At 43.2% G+C, this 17,534-nt stretch overlaps 1 protein-coding gene and 1 non-coding gene across 3 annotated transcripts in view; one reads left to right on the forward strand and one right to left on the reverse strand.

Moving 5' to 3' along the window:
• Positions 1-12,045, reverse strand: part of LOC120054750 (protein strawberry notch homolog 2-like) — a 118,158-nt gene extending 106,113 nt beyond the window's left edge. For both annotated transcript variants that reach the window (XM_039002323.1, XM_039002322.1), the window contains exon 1: positions 11,857-12,045. The gene's annotated coding sequence lies outside the window, so the exon portion shown is untranslated. The remainder of the gene's footprint in view (positions 1-11,856) is intronic.
• On the forward strand, positions 3,390-3,465 carry trnaa-ugc. The gene has a single exon. It is a non-coding gene; the product is annotated as a tRNA-Ala (tRNA).
• Positions 12,046-17,534: the final 5,489 nt, after the last annotated feature.

Raw genomic sequence — 17,534 nt, forward strand, 5'->3', positions numbered from 1 at the left:
CACAAGATCACAATGCGCAATGCCAAGCATCGGGTGAAGTGGTGTAAAGCTCGACGCCATAGGATTCTGGAGCAGTGGAAACACGTTCTCTGGAGTTATGAATCGCGCTTCACCATCTGGCAGTCCGACAGACGAATGTAGGTTTGGCGGTAAACGCTACCTGCCCAAACACATAGTGCAACTGTAAAGTGTGGTGGAGGAAAAACAGCTGTTTGGGGCTGTTTTTCCATGTTTCAGGCTCAGCCCCTTAGTTCTAGTGAAGGGAAAAATGAACTCTACAGCATACAATGATATTCTAGACGATTCTGTGCTTCCAACTTTGTGGCAACAGTTTGGGGAAGGCCCTTTCCTATTTCAGCAGGACAATGCCCCCGTGCACAAAGTGAGGTCTATACAGAAATGGTTTGTCAAGATCGGTGAGGAAGAACTTGACTGGCCTGCACAGAGCCCTGACCTCAACCCCATGGAACACCTTTGGGATTAATTGGAACGCCGACTGCGAGCCAGGCTTAACCCGCCAACATCAGGGCCTGACCTCACTAATGCTGTTGTGACAGAATGGAAGAAAGTCCCTGCAGCAATGTTCCAACAACTAGTGGAACGCCTCTCAGAAGTGTGGATGCTGTTATAGCAGCAAAGGGGGACCAACTCCATATTAATGCCCATGATTTTTGGAATGAGATGTCCGACGAGCAAGTGTCCACATGCTTTTGGTCATGTAGTGTATTACATTTTCTCCTACATAGGTGAGCTCAACCCGAGGTGGGGTTAAAAGTGAGTTGGAGATAATCTTCCCAAGTCAAACAAGATAATCTCCTGAGAATGTTCATTCCAAATGCCCCCAAGGCAGTGGTGTAGAGTACTTAAGTAGTATTTTTACTTAAGTAGTTTTGGTATCTGTACTTCAATATTTATATTTGACAAAATACTAAACACAAATGCTTCGTTTGTAAATCATGTCTGAGTGTTGGAGTGTGCCGTCTGATTTGCTTAATATAAAGGAAGTTGAAATGATTTATACTGTTACTTTTGATACTTAAGTACATTTTAGCAATTCCATTTACTTTTGATACTTAAGTATATTTAAAACCAAATACTTTTAATCAAGTCATTTTCTATTAAGGCATCTTTTCTTTTACTCAAGTAAGACAATTGAGTACTTTTTCCACCACTGCCACAAGGGATCCATCACCAGGGAGAGGAGTAAAAGAGTTAAGCTCCTTTTTCACCAGGTCACAGAAAAGAGAGCGCTTATGTCACATACAGTAGCATTACATTAGCCTGGTCCCAGATCTGTATGTGATTAAGACAATTCCCCCAGTGTCTGTCGTCACGCAGACAAGTATGCTAAAGTACATATGCAGATCTGAGCGAGTTGACAAACCATCCACACAATAATTACAATCCTCTGCACCAGCAGTACTACACTAATCTTTCTCCATAAATTAACTACTAATGAAAACAGCCCCTTCGCTCTGCAGTTTTTACACACATCATTGATGAGAGAATGAGAAATGGCAGCTAATTTGCAATCATCTATTTCTGTAGGCACTCATGGGAATGCTCTGCATAGATGCAAAACTACAAGGCATGTTTTGTTATTTATGAATGCAAATACTCCTCATGCTATGGATACATTTCCAGGTACTTCATAAATACCTTATTTGTTGTTGGGTATGTGTTAAATTAGACATCTTAAAATGTCACTGCCCACAATCTAGGCGAGCTTGGACAATGACACATATGTTATTCATCTTCATCCATCAATGTGGTTGTTAATACTTCCCTCATATTTCCTTCCTGGATCAGTCCCATGGTGAAATTACAATGTTTGCTTTTCAGAGAAGGATGTTGACATACTCCTCAGCTTTCCACAACCTACTGCAAGGCACAGCATTGAGCACGCTCTCCAGCATTTCAATCATCTTCAGAATGGCTCATGCGGCCGACACACATAGGACGTAGCCAACCAGAAAAGGCTCGGTGTCTTGACTCTGTAGTAGGAACAGTATACCCCTTTTAGCTCCAAAAGCCATGGCTTTGTCGGATCAAGTTCATGTTTAATACATGGACCATTACCTAGTGAAGGCCAGATTCCAGGAACGGCTGGAACAGTCAAACCCATTACACAACCCTGACTCCTCCCTCCTCAACTCTACATTTTTCACTCTTGCTCGAATCAGCCCAGAGGTCATAAATGAAATTGATCACTAGCTCCGGCTGGAGCGGAGAAGAGGGGGGGGGGGGGGGGCGTACAAAAAGTCCATGTCGGGCTGTTTGGGTGCATTAAAATCACAGCAGTGCTCACCCTGCTCTCCGTCCCTTCTGCTACTCCTGCCTGCGCTCGACAACAACAGAGCCTTGTGCCCTTCGGAGCCCACTCTGGCGCAGTGACCGGGAGCAAGACTGTGGCTCAACTCACTCAGCCTAGCAGCAAGACATCAACAAACATTAAGATTTCGGTTATAGCACATTTATAAACATCCTCCGGAAGACTTAGCCTAAATGTTAGTTTGTTTGCATCTTCAATACAAAGAAGTCAACATTTTGCATTTATTCTTCATGTAAGATCCATTTCATCAACACCGCTGTTTCACAGGACATGCCAAAAGAGGAACAATGGAGTAGAACTTTTTACAATGACATGATGTCAACACGTCATCATGAAGAGAACCGGTGTCTATTGATCGAGCACTGGGGTACACTGAGAGAAAAGAGGGCGGAAGCTTGCGGTTTTCACTCAGTAGGCCTATTCCTGCATTACACTCCAGTAGTTAAACAGCTTGTCTGCTGCCATTAAGATCCAGTGCCCGTGGGGAATGAGAGTGAGGTGGTTAGACATTCACAACACCAAGGCCAGTGACCATGTCACTGGATAGTCAGAAAACTCAGCAACACAGCATATCATTCACTTCACAATCAGTAAATAGCATCCCTCACAAGGGGAAACTAATTAATTGGAAAAGTAGCCATGGCAACCTGTGTCAAGGTTAGCATTTTCCCTGACTATCCTGCAGGCAGCAAAGTGACTGTGGCAATTGTACTCTGCTGGGGAAAAAATGTGTTAAGTGGCTACAGATTTGTGAGAGAATGGTCATTTGAGTTCTTCATGGGCAATTATCCTTACTTGTACCTCCAAGGAATCCAGAGAAAGGGTAAGAGGGTCTATCTCAACTGCCAGCCAGAACTACCAAACGAGCTAAAAGCCTTTTATGCTTGTGTCGAGGAATATAACACTGTGGCTTGCGTGAAAGACCCTGTTTTTGACTGGATGACTGTGTGATCTCAATCTCCATGGCCAATGTAAGCAAAACATTTAAACAGGTTACCAATCACAAGGCCTCCGTGCCAGCGGGAATACTAGGGTGCGTTCTCAAAGCATGAACACGGGCCCCGTGTGGCTCAGTTGGTAGAGCATGGCGCTTGCAACGCCAGGGTTGTGGGTTCGATTCCCACGGGGGGCCAGTACAAAAAAAGTATGAATGTATGTACTTGTAAGTCGCTCTGGATAAGAGCGTCTGCTAAATGACTTAAATGTAAATGTAAAAATGAACAGACCAGCTGGCAAGTGACTTCAGACATTTTCAATCTCTCCTTGTCCCAGTCTGTAATCCCAACATGTTTTAAACTGGCCACCATTATCACTGTTCCCAAGAGCTCCAAGGTACCCTGCCAAAGTGAATATCGCCCTGTAGTACTCACATTTGTAATTATGAAGTGCTTTGAAACTCTGGTCATGATGCACATCAACACCATCATCCCAGACCCACTCCAATTCACATACAGCAATTTCAATTGCACTTCACACTGCCCTCTACCACCTGGACAAGAGAGGAAATAACTAACTACATGAGAATGCTGTTCATAGACTACAGCTCAGCATTTAAAACCATTGTCCCCTCCAAGCTCATCACCAAGCTAGGGACCCTGGAACTGAACCACTCCCTCTGGAACACGATCCTGGACTTCCTGACGGGCTGGCCCCTGTGTTGAAGGTCAGCGTGGTGGAGGTGTTGTTACCTACCCTCACCACCTGGGGCCAGCCCGTCAGGAAGTCCAGGATCGTGTTCCAGAGGAAGTGGTTCAGTGCCAGGGTCCCTAGCTTGGTGATGCTTAGTCCTCTCCTGTACTCCCGGTTCACCCACAACTGGGTGGCCACGAACAACTCCAACACCATCTGACGACACAACGGTTGTAGGCCTGATCACCGACAGCGATGTGTCAGCCTACTGGGAGGAGGTCAGAGACTTAGCAGTGTGGTGCCAGGACAACAATTTCTCCCTCAACGTCAGTAAGACCAAGGAGCTGATCGTGGACTATAAAGAGGGGAGAGCACACCCCTATACACGGAGCGGGTCGAGAGCTTCAAGTTCCTTGAGTCCACATCAATAAGGACTTAGCATGGCACACATTAGGGCTGGGCGATATTGCCTAAAACTCATCTCCATTTTTTTCAAACTTCTGGGTGGTTCACGATACATATCTTGATTTATTAATGTTTTGTCCAAATAATTATAATGGACAAAGCTTACAGGTAACTTTTGTAGTCATGTTGGAACCGGTGTTTTTCTGGATCAAACGGACCAAATAAGTGGACATTTTGGATATATATCGCCGGAATTAATCGAACAAAAGGACCATTTGTGATGTTTATGGGACATATTGGAGTGCCAGCAATAGAAGCTCGTCAAAGGTAAGGCATGAATTATATCTTTATTTCTGCGTTTTGTGTCGCACCTGGAGGATTGAAATAGGATTGTCTGTGTTTGTTTACTGGGGTGCTATCCTCAGATAACAGCATCGTTTGCTTTCGCCAAAAAGACTTTTTTAAATCTGACACGTTGGCTGGATTTACAACAAGTGTGGCTTTAATTTGGTGTCTTGCATGTGTGATTTCATGAAAGTTTATTTTTATAGTAATTTATTTGAATTTGGTGCTCTGCATTGTCACTGGATTTTGGCCAGGTGGGACGCTAATGTCCCACCTATCCCAGAGAGGTTTAAAGGTCAAATACACAACATTTAAAACAGTCAGCAATACATATGAATTCAGAGCTTGTGAAATTATACCTAGGCTGAATATATGCCTTCCACAACAATAAGACTCACTAATAATGTAATTATTTTAATCAAAATTGTTTTGTACCTGCTTTTTTGTTGTTGCAATAATCACTGATCTGGCTTTCAGCTCTGTCTATAAAAATGCACTTTTTGTTACGAATGTAACCAGAACCATGCATAATGCACATTCACTAATAATGTAGGAGGCATTACAGATCTCTCAATCACAAGCCCACGTGCAAGTGAGTAGCCAGCTAATATTTATACTTCAAGTTTAGCCAAATTGGATTTAGGTATTATCTCACAAGCTCTGAATTCAGCTAGCAAGGCAAAACAGTTTAATTGTTATTAACACAACTTTTTGTCTATCTGTTGAGTGTAACAAGTACTTTTGGATGTCAGGGAAAATGTATGGAGTAAAAAGTAAATAATTTTATTTGGGAATGTAGTTTCGTAAAAGTAGTACTTCAAAGTATTTTTACTTAAGTACTTTGCACCACTGTTAGTATGGCAAATGCACAGCCCTTGACTGCAAAGCACAACAGATGGTGGTGCAGACAGCCCAGAACATTACTGGGGCCGAGCTCACTGCCATCCATGACCTCTCTATATCAGGTGGGGTCAGCGGAAGGCCTGAAAAATTGCCAAATACTCCAGCCACAAACTGCTCATTCTGCTACCGTCCGGAAAACGGCTCTCGGGCCAACAGAATCAGAGACAGCTTCTACGCCCAAGCCGTCAGACTGCTAAATAGCCAGATGGCTAAATAATCAATTAATGGTATGCAAACTATCTTGCACTGACCCCACACACACTCACTAGACCAAGGGTCTCCAACATTTGCTTGCATGAGCTCTACTTTTTTTTAAATGAAACATGTCACGAGCTACTCATTTTTGTAATAACTGGCTATTTGAAAGCTTTCTCCTCTACCCTGCAAGCCCTTCCCCTGGTTCTTGGGTACAACAGATGCATTTGTCAATATTCCCGGCAAAATAATGGTTAATAATAGTGATGCACCAATATTACATTTTTGTCCGATACCAATATCTTCCTTGCCAAAAAACACAATAACAGATATTTAAAATGTCAGCTGCCTTTTAAACATTCTAGACAGTTAAATAGTTAACACACACACAGACGCAGCGGTCTAAGGCACTGCATCTCAGTGCAAGAGGCGTAACAGTCCCTGGTTCGAATCCAGGCTGTATCACATCCGGCCGTGATTGGGAGTCCCATAGGGCGGAGCACAATTGGCCCAGCGCCGTCACTGTAAATAAGACTTTGTTCTTAATTAACTGACTTGCCTGGTTAATTAAAGGTTACACACACACATCAACAAGTTGTTTTGTTGGCATTTACGTATGTCCCCAATACCAGTAAAACAATCAAAACCTATTTCTTTCACTTACTTGCTGTGCCGTTTCGTTGTTCATTTGTTCAGTCGTTTCATTCTCAACCAGGATTTCTATGGAACGCCGTTAAGGTCTTTGAGTGTCCATTTTTTTTAAGGATTAGCCACAAGTGGACTTCGCGGTTAGCCTTCAAAATAAAAGTACGGCATAATTCTACTATTTGTATTCATTTGCATCACTGTCAATTACACTTTTATTTTAAAGGCAAATGCCGCTATTGTGCCTAATCCTTATTGTGGCTAGCTTCACAACACATAACCCGGTCCAGTCGAGCATCACTGGCCAGTTGAAGCTAGCTGGCTGCTTATAACGTTAGCTTTGGGCAACAGGGTTAACTTCTTATGGCTGGGGGCGCTATTTTCACATTCGGATGAAAAGCGTGCCCAGAGTAAACTGCCTGCTACTCAGGCCCAGAAGCTAAGATATGCATATTATTAGTAGATATGGATAGAAAACACTCTGAAGTTTCTAAACTGAATGATGTCTGAGTATAACAGAACTCATATGGAAGGCAAAAAAACTGAGAAAAAATTCAACCAGGAAGTGGGAAATCTGAGGTTTGTAGGTTTTCAACTCTTTGCCTATCCAAAATTTGGTTTGATTGCACTTCCTAACGCTTCCACTAGATGTCAACAGTCTTTAGAACCTTGTTTCAGGCTTCTACTGTGAAGGGGGAGCGAATAAGAGCTGTTTGACTAAGAGGTCAGGCAGAAGTCATGCGCGCATCCGTGAGAGCGAGCTGCGTTAATTTTCATTTCTAAAGACAAAGGAATTGTCCGGTTGTAATATTATTGAAGATTTATGATAAAAACACCCTAAAGATTGATTCTGTACATCGTTTGACATGTTTCTACGAACTGTAATGGAACTTTTTGACTTTTCATCTGGACTAAGTGCCTGCGCCTCGTGAATTTGAATGTGTGAACCAAACGCGCGAACAAAAAGGAGGTATTTGGACATAAATGATGGACTTTATCGAACAAAACAAACATTTGTGGAACTGGGATTCCTGGGAGTGCATTCCAATGAAGATCAAAGGTAAGTGAATATTTATAATGCTATTTCTGACTTCTGTTGACTCCACAACATGGCGGGTATCTGTATGGCTTGTTTTGGTGCCTGAGCGCTGTACTCAGATGATTGCATGGTGTGCTTTTTCCGTAAAGCTTTTTTGAAATCTGACACAGCGGTTGCATTAAGGAGAAGTACATCTTTTAATTCCATGCATAACACTTGTATTTTCATCAACATTTATGATGACTATTTCTGTAATTTGATGTGGCTCTCTGCACTTTCACCGGATGTTTGTTTGAGACAATGCATTTCTGAACATAACGCGCCAATGTAAACTGGGATTTTTGGATATAAATATGAACTTTATCGAACAAAACATGCATGTATTGTGTAACATGAAGTCCTATGAGTGCCATCTGATGAAGATCATCAAAGTTTAGTGATTAATTTGATCTCCATTTTTGCTTTTTGTGACTCCTCTTTGGCTGAAAAAATGGCTGTGTTTTTCTGTGACTAGGGGCTGACCTAACATAATCGCATGGTATGATTTGTCGTAAAGCCTTTTTGAAATCGGACACTGTGGTGGAATTAACAACAAGTTTATCTTTAAATGGTGTATAATACTTGTATGTTTGAGGAATTTTAATTATGAGATTTCTGTTTGAATTTGTCACCCTGCATTTCACTAGCTGTTGTCAAATCAATCCCGTTAACGGGATTTCAGCCGTTAACGGGATTGTTCAGGGGCTGAACGACAGATTTTTACCTTGTCAGCTCAGGGATTCTATCTTGCAACCTTACGGTTAACTAGTCCAACGCTCTAACCACCTGCCTTACATTGCACTCCACGAGGAGCCTGCCTGTTACGCAAATGCAGTAGGAAGCCAAGGTAAGTTGCTAGCTAGCATTAAACTTATCTTATAAAAAAATCAATCATAATCACTAGTTAACTACACATGGTTGATGATATTACTAGTTTACCTAGCGTGTCCTGCGTTGCATATAATCGATGCAGTGCGCATTCGCGAAAAAGGACTGTCTTTGCTCCAACGTGTACCTAACCATAAACATCAATGCATTTCTTAAAATCAATACACAAGTATATATTTTTAAACCTGCATATTTAGTTAATATTGCCTGCTAACATGAATTTCTTTTAACTAGGGAAATTGTGTCACTTCTCTTGCAACAGAGTCAGGGTATATGCAGCAGTTTGGGCCCCTGGCTCGTTGCGAACTGTGTGAAGACTATTTCTTCCTAACAAAGACAGCCAACTTTGCCAAACGGGGGATGATTTAACAAAAGCGCATTTGCGAAAAAAGCACAATCGTTGCACGACTGTACCTAACCATAAACATCAATGCCTTTCTTAAAATCAATACACAGAATTATGTATTTTTAAACCTGCATATTTAGCTAAAATAAATCCAGGTTAGCAGGCAATATTAACCAGGTGAAATTGTGTCACTTCTCTTGCGTTCATTGCATGCAGAGTCAGGGTATATGCAACAGTTTGGGCCGCCTGGCTCGTTGCGAACTAATTTGCCAGAATTTTACGTAATTATGACATAACATTGAAGGTTGTGCAATGTAACAGGAATATTTAGACTTATGGATGCAAACCGTTAGATAAAATACAGAACGGTTCCGTATTTCACTGAAAGAATAAACATTTTTTCTAAGTTATAGTTTCCGGATTCGACCATATTAATGACCAAAGGCTCGTATTTCTGTGTGTTATTATGTTATAATTAAGTCTATGATTTGATATTTAATAGAGCATTCTGACTGAGCGATGGTAGGCAGCAGCAGGCTCGTACGGATTCATTCAAACAGCACTTTCGTGCATTTTTCCAGCAGCTCTTCGCAATGCTTCAAGCATTGAGCTGTTTATGACTTCAAACCTATCAACTCCCGAGATTAGGCTGGTGTAACCGATGTGAAATGGCTAGCTAGTTTGCAGGGTGCGCGCTAATAGCGTTTCAATCGGTTACGTCACTTGCTCTGAGACTTTTGTGGAGCAATGGGTAACGTATATCACGAGGTTGGTAGCACCTTAACTGGGGAGGACGGGCTCGTGGTAATGGCTGGAGCGCAATAGGTGGAGTGGAATGGTATCAAACATGGTTTCTATGCGTTTGAGGCCAATCCATTTGCACGGCTCTAGACATTATTATGAGCTGTCCTCCCTTCAGCAGCCTCCGCTGGTGTATATTCCTTCCTCCCATTCCTCCAGCCAAATCACAGGTAGGACTTAGCAAATATTAGCAAATCAGCCATTCCATGCACTATTCTATTATACACTGAAAAGTGTGAAGTTAAATTCAATATGTTGTATTGAGTAGAAGTGTGAATTTCAGTGACAGGTTTTTGTAGAACATTTAGAAAATGTGAACAAGCATCTGGGGGACTGGGCGAACAGGATGCTAGGCCACATCTTTTTCCCCACTGTGGTATCGCGATAGTACGTGGTATCTTATTTGTAAAATGTTGGTATCTTGACAAGCCTACTCTCAATAGAGAAACAATGAAAATTGACCTTCTTGGCACATGTTAATGCTTAAATCACATCAGAATGATGTGATTTTTTGGGAGTAATTCTCTTAATTGCGCATTAAGCAAGAGATGAATGTCTCAGTCTAGCAATGTTTCTGCTGTTGGGCCTACTGCTGCAGCACATCATGGCAGAATTTGGAAAACAATGGCCACCCAATTGATACAAATAATCATGATTATCTTTGTCATTTAAGCCTACCTTGCACTTAACATTTAATTGAGAAGGTTTTGGGGTAAAGTCTTTCTGTCTAACCACAAGACCGTTATCATTGGCATCGCTAACTGGCTACACTCGGGAGTGAAATAAATGTGCGCACCAAACAGACATAGGCAATATTGCTGGAAATTAACTGGCAGACTGTGTTACATTTGGCTTTTTAAGCCAATAGTGGCTAACCAGGAGTGGGATAATGTCAATGTAGCTTTGATTGGATAGTAGCTGGGAGCTTTATGTTTATGACAGTATGCGATGGAACACATGATAAAATGTATGTACTTTCAGAATTGATTGGCGATCTACCTGTTGGAGACCCCTGCACTAGACCATATATTTATTTATTTTTTTGGGGGGGGGGGGGGGGGGGGGGGCTCCCGAGTGGCACAGCATCTCGGTGCTAGAGGCTTCCATTCAGACCCTGGTTCGCTTCCAGGCTGTATCACAACCGGCCGTGATTGGGAGTCCCATAGGGCGGCGCACAATTGGCGTAGTCCGGGATAGGGTTAGGTCAAAATTAGTTCTTAACTGACTTGTCTAGTTAAATAAAGGTTAAATAGAATTAACACACACTTGACACTTCCACACACATACCGACAACAAACATCACACAGGCCAACGGCCAACAAACACATCACACACAATTTGCTGCTGATACTGTTTTTTTATTTTACTCTTATTACTATCTATCCTGATGCCTAGTCACTTTACCCTTCCTACAAGAAGATACAATATTTACCTCAAATACCTCGTACCTCTGCACACTGATCTGGTACTGGCACTCCCTGTACATAACTGTTAACTAGTTCCATTCTTATGTATTTTATTTTATTCCTCGTGTTGCTATTTTTAAACTCTGCATTGTTGCGAAGGTCTCATAAGCAAGCGAGTATTTCACACCAAAGTCTACACAAGCCGACAATTACAATTTGATATATATAAAATAAAATAAAAGTGGTATCAATGGCAGGCAGACTCAATAGCTAACATTTCTACGGCTAGGGCTATAAAGTTCCACTAGTTTTACACATACTCAGATAAACAAGACTAACTCTTAGGGGGTCGATGCCTCCTCACAGCTGTCCGTGATCTACAATCCAGGCAAGCTAGTGACACAACGCCTCCAGCTATTCCCCCTACTCCACTCTCTAGGTTAGCTAACTAAGCAGTGCAAATACAGAGATATCTTGTTAGCTACCACTAGCCAGGCCAAGGTGTTAGCTGAGATAGTACCACAAAGCGTTAGCAATATTAGCTGGGTAAGAGATAACGATAGCAAAACGAAAATGTATAACTTTCCGAACCTCAACCTGGACAAACAAAAATATGGACATTTGACAACATTTCAGCAGCATTAACTATGAAAAAATGTAACTTATACATGCACCAATGTTACTTAGCTAAACAAATTTGTTCTATCAAAGTGCGATGACAAACTAGCCTGACTTCCAAGCTAACTAAAATCAAGCTGCTTGACAAGAACGCTCGAGCCGCTGGAGTTTGGAATTGATAGCTAACAGTAGCTAGCTAACATTAGCTGCCGATGTGTCGCTCGCACCGTGTTTTATCTTTATGAAACGCTTAAATTAAACTTACCACTAATGTGTTACTTATTCTAAATTCCAGCTCAGATCGCACGTATGTTTTCAATCGAATTCCTGAGTTAAATGAACCGAAACAAGGAATTTGGTCCAACTTATTATTTTCAGTTGTTTCTTCACTTCCTGATAGACGCTGCCATTTTGAATTGAAAGCAGATAGTTCCGCTGCTGTCGTCACACTGTAGGCTACTCTGATTGTGACTTGAGGTTCGTGGATAACAAACAGCATACTTTATCTGCCGTAGTAACTTTGACAATTAAAAACGAAAATAAAAATAAATAAGTACAGAAAACACCACAAGAAATATTGTTAACACAATTTAGCCAATTCAAACACTACAGTCTATTGCCTACATTGCCTATTCTCAGCTGTTTTGAAAAGGCCCTAAAATCAAAGATCATCAACAACAGTGCTTACAACGCCTGCTGCTGGTTAAATTGAGCAATTCGAAAATCATCTTCATACACACCCTTTTAGATTCGCGGTAATGTGGGGAGTAAGAAAATACCCTCCCTCTGGCTAGAAACTCGTTGCAGGTTTTGAAAATAACAGTTTCTTACTTTCAATCAAATCAAATTTTATAAGGCACATGCGCAGAATTCAACAGGTGTAGACCTTACAGTGAAATGCTTACTTACGAGCCCCTAACCAACAATGTAGTTAAAAAATATATATTATACATATATACATTAAAAAATAGAAATAAAAAACGGATAAGAATAATAAATACAAGTAACAAGTAATTAAAGAGCAGCAGTAAAATAACAATAGCGAGACTATATCCGGTTAGTTGAGGTAATATGTACATGTGGGTAGAGTTATTTAAGTGACTGTGCATTGATGATAACAAAAGAGAGTAGCAGCGGTGTAAAAGAGGGGAAGGGGGGCAATGCAAATAGCTTGGGTAGCCATTTCAGTTCAGTGGTCTTATGGCTTGGGGGTAGAAGCTGTTTAGAAGCCTCTTGGACCTAGACTTGGCACTCCGGTACCGCTTGCCTTGTGGTAGCAGAGAGAACAGTCTATGACTAGGGTGGCTGGAGTCTTTGACAATTTTTAGGGCCTTCCTCTGACACCGCCTGGTATAGAGGCCCTGGATGGCAGGGAGCTTGGCCAATCGCACTACCCTCTGTAGTGCCTTGCGGTCGAAGGCCGAGCAGTTGATATACCAGGCAGTGATACAACCAGTCCGGATAATCTCGATGGTGCAGCTGTAGAACCTTTTGAGGATCTGAGGACCCATGCCAAATCTTTTCAGTCTCCTGAGGGGCAATAGGTTTTGTTGTGCCCTCTTCCCGACTGTCTTGGTGTGCTTGGACCATGTTAGCTTGTTGGTGATGTGGACGCCAAGGTAACTTGAAGCTCTCAACCTGCTCCACTGCAGCCCCGTCAATGAGAATGGGGACGTGCTCGGTCCTTTTTTTCCTGTAGTCTACAATCATCTCCTTTGTCTTGATCACGTTGAGAGAGAGGTTGTTGTCCTGGCACCACACGGCCAGGTCTCTGACCTCCTCCCTATAAGCTGTCTCGTCGTTGTCGGTGATCAGGCCTACCACTGTTGTATCATCGGCAAAATTAATGATGGTGTTGGAGTTGTGCCTGGCCGTGCAGTCATGAGGGAACAGGGAGTACAGGAGGGGACTGAGCATGCACCCCTGAGGGGTCCCTGTGTTGAGGATCAGTGTGGCGAATGTGTTTTCTCCTACCCTTACCACCTGTGGGCGGCCCGTCAGGAAGTCCAGGATCCTGTTGCAAAGGGAGGTGTTTAGTCCCAGGGTACTTAGCTTAGTGATGAGCTTTGAGGGCACTATGGTGTTGAACGCTGAGCTGCAGTCAATGAATAGCATTCTCACATAGGTGTCCCTTTGGTCCAGGTGAGAAAGGGCAGTGTGGAGTGCAATAGAGATGGCATCATCTGTGGATTTGTTGGGGGCGGTATGCAAATTGGAGTGGGTCTAGGGTTTCTGGGATAATGATGTTGATGTGAGCCATGACCAGCCTTTCAAAGCATTTCATGGCTACAGATGTGAGTGCTACAGGTCGATAGTCATTTAGGCAGGTTACCTTAGTGTTCTTGGGCACAGGCACTATGGTGGTCTGCTTAAAACATGTTGGTATTACAGACTCGGACAGGGAGAGGTTGAAAATGTCAGAGAAGACACTTGTCCGTTGGTCAGCGCACTCTCACAGTACACATCCTGGTAATCCATCTGGCCCTGCGGCCTTGTGAATGTTGACCTGTTTAAAGGTCTTACTCACATCAGCTGCGGAGAGCGTTATCACACAGTCTTCCGGAACAGCTGGTGCTCTAATACATGTTTCAGTGCCATTTGCCTCGAAGCGAGCATACATGTAGTTTAGCTCGTCTGGTAGGCTCGTGTCACTGGGCAGCTCTCGGCTGTGCTTCCCTTTGTAGTCTGTAATGGCTTGCAAGCCATGCCACATCCAAGCGTCAGAGCCGGTGTAGTACGATTCGATCTTAGTCCTGTATTGACGCTTTGCCTGTTTGATGGTTCATCGGAGGGCATAGCGGGATTTCTTATAAGCTTCCGGGTTAGAGTCCCGCTCCTTTAAAGCGGCAGCTCTAGCCTTCAGCTCAGTGGGGATGTTGCCTGTAATCCATGGCTTCTGGTTGTGGTATGTACATACGTTCACTGTGGGGACGACGTCATCGATGCACTTATTGATGAAGCCAATGACTTTAAAAAAAATGTATATATATATTTTTTCACCTTTATTTAACCAGGTAGGCCAGTTGAGAACAAGTTCTCATTTACAACTGCGACCTGGCCAAGATAAAGCAAAGCAGTGCAGCACAAAAACAACAACACCAAGTTACATATGGGATAAACAAACGTTCAATCAATAACACAATAGAAAAATCTATATACAGTGTGTGCAAATGTAGTAAGATTAGGGAGGTTAGGCAATAAATAGGCCATAGTGGTGAAATAATTACAGTTTAGCAATTAAACACTGGAGTGATAGATGTGCAGAAGATGAATGTGCAAGTAGAGATACTGGGGTATAAAGAAGCAAAAAAATAAATAACAATATGGGGATGAGGTAGTTGGGTGGGCTATTTACAGATGGGCTGTGTACAGGTGCAATGATCGGTAAGCTGCTTTGACAGCTGGTGCTTAAAGTTAGTGAGGGAGATATAAGACTCCAGCTTCAGTGATTTTTGCAATTCGTTTCAATCATTGGCAGCAGAGAACTGGAAGGAACGGCGGACAAAAGAGGAGTTGGCTTTGGGGATGACCAGTGAAATAACCTGCTGGAGCGCGTGCTACAGGTGGGTGCTGCTATGGTGACCAGTGAGCTGAGATAAGGCGGGGCTTTACCTAGCAAAGACTTATAGATGACCTGGAGCCAGTGGATTTGGCAACGAATATGAAGCGAGGGCCAGCCAATGAGAGCATACAGGTCGCAGTGATGGGTAGTATATGGGGCTTTCGTGACAAAACGGATGGCACTGTGGTAGACTGCATCCAATTTGCTGTGTAGAGTGTTGGAGGCTATTTTGTAAATGATATCACCGAAGCCAAGGATCGGTAGGATAGTCAGTTTTACGAGGGTATGTTTGGCAGCATGAGAGAAGGATGCTTTGTTGAGAAATAGGAATCTGATTCTAGATTTAATTTTGGATTGGAGGTGCTTAATGTGAGTCTGGAAGGAGAGTTTACAGTCTAACCAGACACCTAGGTATTTGTAGTTGTCCACATATTCTAAGTGAGAACCGTCCAGAGTAGTGATGCTAGACGGGCGGGTGCGGGCAGCGATCGGTTGAAGAGGATGCATTTCGTTTTACTTGCATTTAAGAGCAGTTGGAGGCCTCGGAAAGAGTGTTGTATGGCATTGAAACATGTTTGGAGGTTTGTTAACACAGTGCCCAAAGAAGGGCCAGCAGTATACAGAATGGTGTCGTCTGCGTAGAGGTGGATCAGAGAATCACCAGCAGCAAGAGCGACATCACTGATGTATACAAAGAAAAGAGTCGGCCCAAGAATTAAACCCTGTGGCACCCCCATAGAGACTGCCAGAGGTCCGGACAACAGGCCCTCCGATTTGACACACTGAACTCTGTCTGAGAAGTAGTTGGTGAACCAGCCGAGGCTGTTGAGTCTGCCGATAAGAATGCGGGGATTGACAGAGTCGAAAGCCTTGGCCAGGTTGATGAAGACGGCTGCATGGTACTGTCTTTTAACGATGGCGGTTATGATATCGTTTAGGACCTTGAGCATGGCTGAGGTGCACCCATGACCAGCTCGGAAACCAGATTGCATAGCGGAGAAGGTATGGTGGGATTTGAAATGGTCGGTGACCTGTGTATTAACTTGGCTTTCGAAGACTTTAGAAAGGGTAGGATGGATATACGTCTATAACAGTTTGGGTCTAGAGTGTCGCCCCCTTTGAAGATGAGTATGACCGCGGCAGCTTTCCAATCTTTGGGGATCTCAGACGATACAAAAGAGAGGTTGAACAGGCTAGTAATAGGGGTTGCAACAATTGCGGCGGATCATTTTAGAAAGAGAGGGTCCAGATTGTCTAGCCCAGCTGATTTGTAGGGGTCCAGATTTTGCAGCTCTTTCAGAACATCAGCTATCTGTATTTGGGTGAAGGAGAAATGGGGGAGGCTTGGGCAAGTTGCTGTGGGGGGTGCAGAATTGTTGATCGGGGTAGGGGTAGCCAGGTGGAAAGCATGGCCAGCCGTAGAAAAATGCTTATTGAAATTCTCGATTATCGTAGATTTATCTGTGGTGACAGTGTTTCCTAGCCTCAGTGCAGTGGGCAGCTGGGAGGAGGTGCTCTTATTCTCCATGAACTTTACAGTGTCCCAGAACTTTTTGGAGTTTGTGCTACAGGATGCAAATTTCTGTTTGAAAAAGCTAGCCTTTGCTTTCCTAACTGCTTGTGTATATTGGTTCCTAACTTCCCTGAAAAGTTGCATATTGCGGGGTCTATTTGATGCTAATGCAATACACCACAGCAAGGTTTTGTGCTGGTCAAGGGCAGTCAAGTCTGGAGTGAACCAGGGGCTATATCTGTTCTTAGTTCGATTTTTTTTAAATGGGGAATGCTTATTTAAGATGGTGAGGAAAGCACTTTTAAAGAATAACCAGGCATCCTCTACTGACGGAATGAGCTCAATATCCTTCCAGAATACCTGGGCCAGGTCGATTAGAAAGGCCTGCTCGCTGAAGTGTTTTAGGGAGCGTTTGACAGTGATGAGGGGTGGTCGTTTGACCGCGGACCCATTACGGACGCAGGGAATGAGGCAGTGATCACTGAGATCCTAGTTGAAGACAGCAGAGGTGTGTTTAGAGTTATGCGGTGTACTCTTCAATGCCATCGGAGGAATCCTGGAACATTTTCCAGTCTGTGCTAGTGTAACGGATGTGAAATGGCTAGCTAGTTAGCGGTGGTGCGCGCTAATAGCGTTTCAATCGGTTACGTCACTTGCTTTGAGACCTTGAAGTAGTGGTTCCCCTTGCTCTGCAAGGGCCGCGGCCCGATTCTAATCTTAATCTTGTGCGTAGGTCATCTATTTTATTCTCCAAAGATTGCACATTTGCTAGCAGAATGGAAGGAAGTGGGGGTTTATTCGATCGCCTATGAATTCTCAGAAGGCAGCCCGCCCTTTGGCCCCTTTTTCTCCGCCTCCTCATCTGGGA

This window comes from Salvelinus namaycush, chromosome 10, assembly GCF_016432855.1.
Source record: "Salvelinus namaycush isolate Seneca chromosome 10, SaNama_1.0, whole genome shotgun sequence".
NCBI classification, from domain to species: Eukaryota; Metazoa; Chordata; class Actinopteri; order Salmoniformes; family Salmonidae; genus Salvelinus; species Salvelinus namaycush.